Below are 7,427 nucleotides of genomic sequence, written 5' to 3'. Positions count from 1 at the left end.
CAGATAGCAGTGTAGATATTTCCATGTTGATACAGATAGCGGTGTAGATACTTCCATGTTCATACAGATAGCGGTGCTGATATTTCCATGTTTATACAGGCAGCGGCGTAGATATTTCCATGTTAATACAGATAGCGGTTTAGATATTTCCTTCTTAATACAGATGGCCGTGTAGATATTTATATGTTCATACAGATGGCGGTGCAGATATTTCCATGTTCATACAGATGGCGGTGTAGATATTTCCATGTTTATAGATATAGCGGTGTAGTTATTTCCATGTGTAAAGAGATAGCTGTGTAGATATTTCCATGTATATGCAGATAGCTTTGTAGATATTTCCATTTTCATGCAGATAGCGGTGTAGATATTTACATGTTCAAACAGATAGCGGTGTAGATATTTCCATGTTCATTCAGATAGCTTTGTAGATATTTCCATGTTCATACAGATAGCGGTGTAGATAATTCCATGTTCATACAGATAGCGGTGCTGATATATCCATGTTTATACAGGTAGTGGTGTAGATATTTCCATGTTTATACAGATAGCGGTGTAGATATTTCCATGTTCATACAGATAGCGGTGTAGATATTTCCATGTTTATACTGATAGCAGTGAAGATTTATGCACGTTTACACAGATAGCGGTGTAGATATTTCCATGTTCATACAGATAGTGGTGTAGATATTTCCATGTTCATCCAGATGGCTGTGTAGATATATCCATGTTCATACAGATAGTGGTGTAGATATTTCCATGTTCATACAGATAGTGGTGTAGATATTTGCATGTTCATACAGATAGCGGTGTAGCTATTTCCATGTTCATACAGATAGCGGTGCTGATATTTCCATGTTTATACAGGTAGCGGTGTAGATATTTGCATGTTCATACAGATAGTGGTGTAGATATTTCCATGTTTATATAGATAGCGGTGAAGATGTATGCATGTTTACACAGATAGCGGTGCAGATATTTCCTTGTTCATCCAGATGGCTGTGTAGATATATCCCTGTTCGTACAGATAACGGTGTAGATATTCCCATGTTCATACAGATAGCGGTGTAGCCATTTCCATGTTCATACAGATAGCGGTGTAGATATTTCCATGTTTATACAGATAGAGGTGAAGATATATGCATGTTTTCACAGATAGCGGTGTAGATATTTCCATGTTCATACAGATAGTGGTGTAGGTATTTCCTTGTTCATACAGATAGCGGTGTAGCTATTTCCATGTTCATACAGATAGCGGTGTAGATATTTCCATGTTCGTACAGATAGCGGTGTAGATATTTCCAAGTTCATACAGAGAGCGGTGCTGATATTTCCATGTTTATACAGGTAGCGGTGTAGATATTTCCAGGTTTATACAGATAGCGGTGTAGATATCTCCATCTTAATACAGATGGCGGTGTAGGTATTTATATGTTCATACAGATGGCAATGCAGATATTTCCATGTTCATACAGATAGCGGTGTAGTTATTTCCATGTTCATACAGATAGCGGTGTAGATATTTCCATGTTTATACACATAGCGGTGTAGATATTTCCATGTTTATACAGATAGCGGTGTATATATTTCCATGTTCATACAGATAGCGGTGTAGATATTTCCATGTTCATACAGATAGCGGTGCTGATATTTCCATGTTTATACAGGTAGTGGTGTAGATATTTCCATGTTTATACATATAGCGGTGTAGATATTTCCATGTTTATACAGATAGCGGTGTAGATATTTCCATGTTTATACAGATAGCGGTGTAGATATTTCCATGTTCATCCAGATGGCTGTTTAGATATATCCATGTTCATACTGATAGCGGTGAAGATATTTCCATGTTCATACAGATAGTGATGTAGATATTTCCATGTTCATACAGATAGCGGTGTAGCTATTTCCATGTTCATACAGATAGCGGTGTAGATATTTCCATGTTCATCCAGATGGCTGTGTAGATATATCCATGTTCATACAGATGGCGGTGAAGGTATTTCCATGTTCATACAGATAGCGGTGTAGATATTTCCATGTTCATACTGATAGCGGTGTAGATACTTCCATGTTCATACAGATAGAGGGGCTGATATTTCCATGTTCATAAAGGTAGCGGTGCTGATATTTCCATGTTTATACAGATAGTGGTGTAGATATTTCCATGTTTATACAGATAGCAGTGTAGATATCTCCATCTTAATACAGATGGCGGTGTAGATATTTATATGTTCATACAGATGGCGGTGCAGATATTTCCATGTTCATACAGATAGCGGTGCTGATATTTCCGTGTTTATACAGGTAGTGGTGTAGATATTTCCATGTTTATACATATAGCGGTGTAGATATTTCCATGTTTATACAGATAGCGGTGTAGATATTTCCATGTTTATACAGATAGCGGTGTAGATATATCCATTTTCATACAGATGGCGGAGAAGATATTTCCATGTTCATACAGATAGCGGTGTAGATATTTCCATTTTCATACAGATAGCGGTGTAGATATTTCCATGTTCATACAAATAGCGGTGTAGCTATTTCCATGTTCATACAGATAGCGGTGTAGATATTTCCATGTTCATCCAGATGGCTGTGTAGATATATCCATGTTCATACTGATAGCGGTGAAGATATTTCCATGTTCATACAGATAGTGATGTAGATATTTCCATGTTCATACAGATAGCGGTGTAGCTATTTCCATGTTCATACAGATAGCGGTGTAGATATTTCCATGTTCATCCAGATGGCTGTGTAGATATATCCATGTTCATACAGATGGCGGTGAAGGTATTTCCATGTTCATACAGATAGCGGTGTAGATATTTCCATGTTCATACTGATAGCGGTGTAGATACTTCCATGTTCATACAGATAGAGGGGCTGATATTTCCATGTTCATAAAGGTAGCGGTGCTGATATTTCCATGTTTATACAGATAGTGGTGTAGATATTTCCATGTTTATACAGATAGCAGTGTAGATATCTCCATCTTAATACAGATGGCGGTGTAGATATTTATATGTTCATACAGATGGCGGTGCAGATATTTCCATGTTCATACAGATGGCGGTGTGGATATTTCCATGTTCATACAGATAGCGGTGTAGTTATTTCCATGTGTAAAGAGATAGCTGTGTAGATATTTCCATGTATATGCAGATAGCAGTGTAGATATTTCCATTTTAATGCAGATAGCGGTGTAGATATTTCCATGTTCAAACAGATAGCGGTGTAGGTATTTCCATGTTCATACAGATAGCGGTGTAGATATTTCAATGTTCATACAGATAGCGGTGTAGATATTTCCATGTTTATACAGATAGCAGTGAAGATGTATCAATGTTTTCACAGATAGCGGTGTAGATATTTCCATGTTCATCCAGATGGCTGTGTAGATATATCCATGTTCACACAGATAGCGGTGTAGATATTTCCATGTTCATACAGATAGCGGTGTAGCTATTTCCATGTTCATACAGATAGCGGTGTAGATATTTCCATGTTTATACTGATAGCAGTGAAGATTTATGCACGTTTACACAGATAGCGGTGTAGATATTTCCATGTTCATACAGATAGTGGTGTAGATATTTCCTTGTTCATACAGATAGCGGTGTAGCTATTTCCATGTTCATACAGATAGCGGTGTAGATATTTCCATGTTCGTACAGATAGCGGTGTAGATATTTCCAAGTTCATACAGAGAGCGGTGCTGATATTTCCATGTTTATACAGGTAGCGGTGTAGATATTTCCAGGTTTATACAGATAGCGGTGTAGATATCTCCATCTTAATACAGATGGCGTTGTAGGTATTTATATGTTCATACAGATGGCAATGCAGATATTTCCATGTTCATACAGATGGCGGTGTAGATATTTCCATGTTTGTAGAGATACCGGTGTAGTTATTTCAATGTGTAAAGAGATAGCTTTGAAGATATTTCCATGTATATGCAGATAGCTGTGTAGATATTTCCATTTTTATGCAGAAAGCGGAGTAGATATTTCCATGTTCAAACAGATAGCGATGTAGATATTTCCATGTTCATACAGATAGCGGTGTAGATATTTCCATGTTCAAACAGATAGTGGTGTAGATATTTCCATGTTCATCCAGATGGCTGTGTAGATATTTCCATGTTCATACAGATAGCGGTGTAGATATTTCCATGTTTATACAGATAGCGGTGAAGATTTATTCATATTTACACAGATAGCGGTGTAGATATTTCCATGTTCATACAGATAGTGGTGTAGATATTTCCATGTTCATCCAGATGGCTGTGTAGATATATCCATGTTCATACAGATAGTGGTGTAGATATTTCCATGTTCATACAGATAGTGGTGTAGATATTTGCATGTTCATACAGATAGCGGTGTAGCTATTTCCATGTTCATACAGATAGCGGTGCTGATATTTCCATGTTTATACAGGTAGCGGTGTAGATATTTGCATGTTCATACAGATAGTGGTGTAGATATTTCCATGTTTATATAGATAGCGGTGAAGATGTATGCATGTTTACACAGATAGCGGTGCAGATATTTCCATGTTCATCCAGATGGCTGTGTAGATATATCCCTGTTCATACAGACAGCGGTGTAGATATTTCCATGTTCATACAGATAGCGGTGTAGCTATTTCCATGTTCATACAGATAGTGGTGTAGATATTTCCATGTTCATACAGATAGCGGTGCTGATATTTCCTTGTTTATACAGGCAACGGTGTAGATATTTCCATGATTATACAGATAGCGGTGAAGATGTATGCATGTTTACACAGATAGCGGTGTATAAATTTCCATGTTCATACAGATAGCTGTGTAGATATTTCCATGTTCATCAAGATGGCTCTGTAGATATATCCATGTTCATACAGATGGCGGTGAAGATATTTCCATGTTCATACAGATAGCGGTGTAGATATTTCCATGTTCATACAGATAGCGGTGTAGATATTTCCATGTTCATACAGATAGCGGTGTAGCTATTTCCATGTTCATACAGATAGCGGTGTAGATATTTCCATGTTCATCCAGATGGCTGTGTAGATATATCCATGTTCATACTGATAGCGGTGAAGATATTTCCATGTTCATACAGATAGCGGTGTAGATATTTCCATGTTCATCCAGATGGCTGTGTAGATATATCCATGTTCATACTGATAGCGGTGAAGATATTTCCATGTTCATACAGATAGCGGTGTAGATATTTCCATGTTCATACAGATGGCTGTGTAGATATATCCATGTTCATACAGATGGCGGTGAAGGTATTTCCATGTTCATACAGATAGCGGTGTAGATATTTCCATGTTCATACAGATAGCGGTGTAGCTATTTCCATGTTCATACAGATAGTGGTGTAGATATTTCCATGTTCATCCAGATGGCTGTGTAGATATATCCATGTTCATACAGATGGCGGTGAAGGTATTTCCATGTTCATACAGATAGCGGTGTAGATATTTCCATGTTCATACTGATAGCGGTGTAGATACTTCCATGTTCATACAGATAGAGGGGCTGATATTTCCATGTTCATAAAGGTAGCAGTGCTGATATTTCCCTGTTTATACAGATAGTGGTGTAGATATTTCCCTGTTTATAGAGATAGCGGTGTAGATATCTCCATCTTAATACAGATGGCGGTGTAGATATTTATATGTTCATACAGATGGCGGTGCAGATATTTCCATGTTCATACAGATGGCGGTGTAGATATTTCCATGTTCATACAGATAGCGGTGTAGTTATTTCCATGTGTAAAGAGATAGCTGTGTAGATATTTCCATGTATATGCAGATAGCTGTGTAGATATTTCCATTTTCATGCAGATAGCGGTGTAGATATTTCCGTGTTCAAACAGATAGCGGTGTAGATATTTCCATGTTCATACAGATAGCGGTGTAGATATTTCCATGTTCATACAGATAGCGGTGTAAATATTTCCATGTTTTTACAGATAGCGGTGAAGATGTATGCATGTTTACACAGATAGCGGTGTAGATATTTCCATGTTCATCCAGATGGCTGTGTAAATATATCGATGTTCATACAGATAGCGGTGTAGATATTTCCATGTTCACACAGATAGCGATGTAGATATTTCCATGTTCATCCAGATGGCTGTGAAGATATATCCATGTTCATACAGATAGCGGTGTAGATATTTCCTTGTTCATACAGATAGTGGTGTAGCTATTTCCATGTTCATACAGATAACGGTGTAGTTATTTCCATGTTCATACACATAGCAGTGTAGATATTTCCATCTTGATACCGATAGCGGTGTAGATACTTCCATGTTCATACAGATATCGGTGCTGATATTTCCATGTTTATACAGGCAGCGGTGTAGATATTTCCATTTTTATACAGATAGCGGTTTAGATATTTCCTTCTTAATACAGATGGCGGTGTAGATATTTATATGTTCATACAGATGGCGGTACAGATATTTCCATGTTCATACAGATGGCGGTGTAGATATTTCCGTGTTTATAGATATAGCGGTGTAGTTATTTCCATGTGTTAAGAGATAGCTGTGTAGATATTTCCATGTATATGCAGAGAGCTTTGTAGATATTTCCATTTTCATGCAGATAGCGGTGCAGATATTTACATGTTCAAACAGATAGCGGTGTAGATATTTCCATGTTCATTCAGATAGCTTTGTAGATATTTCCATGTTCATACAGATAGCGGTGTAGATATTTCCATGTTCATACAGATAGCGGTGTAGATATTTCCATGTTCATACAGATAGCGGTGCTGATATTTCCATGTTTATACAGGTAGCGGTGTAGATATTTCCATATTCATGTAGATAGCGGTGTAGATATTTCCATGTTCATACAGATAGCGGTGTAGATATTTCCATGTTCATACAGATAGCGGTGCTGATATTTCCATGTTTATACAGGTAGCGGTGTAGATATTTCCATGTTTATACAGATAGCGGTGTAGATATTTCCATGTTTATACAGATAGCGGTGTAGATATTTCCATGTTCATACAGATAGCGGTGTAGATATTTCCATGTTTATACAGATAGCGGTGAAGATCTATGCATGTTTACAGAGATAGCGGAGTAGATATTTCCATGTTCATCCAGATGGCTGTGTAGATATTTCCATGTTCATACAGATAGCGGTGTAGCTATTTCCATGTTCATACAGATAGCGGTGTAGATATTTCCATGTTCATACAGATAGCGGTGTAGATATTTCCATGTTCATATAGATAGCGGTGCTGATATTTCCATGTTTATACAGGCAGCGGTGTAGATATTTCAATGTTCATACAGATTGCGGTGTACATATTTCAATGTTCATACAGATAGCGGTTTAGATATTTCCTTCTTAATACAGATGGCGGTGTAGATACTTATATGTTCATACAG

The sequence above is a fragment of the Gorilla gorilla genome, chromosome Y (genome assembly GCF_029281585.2).
Source record: "Gorilla gorilla gorilla isolate KB3781 chromosome Y, NHGRI_mGorGor1-v2.1_pri, whole genome shotgun sequence".
NCBI classification, from domain to species: domain Eukaryota; kingdom Metazoa; phylum Chordata; class Mammalia; order Primates; family Hominidae; genus Gorilla; species Gorilla gorilla.
This window is presented reverse-complemented; position numbering follows the sequence as displayed.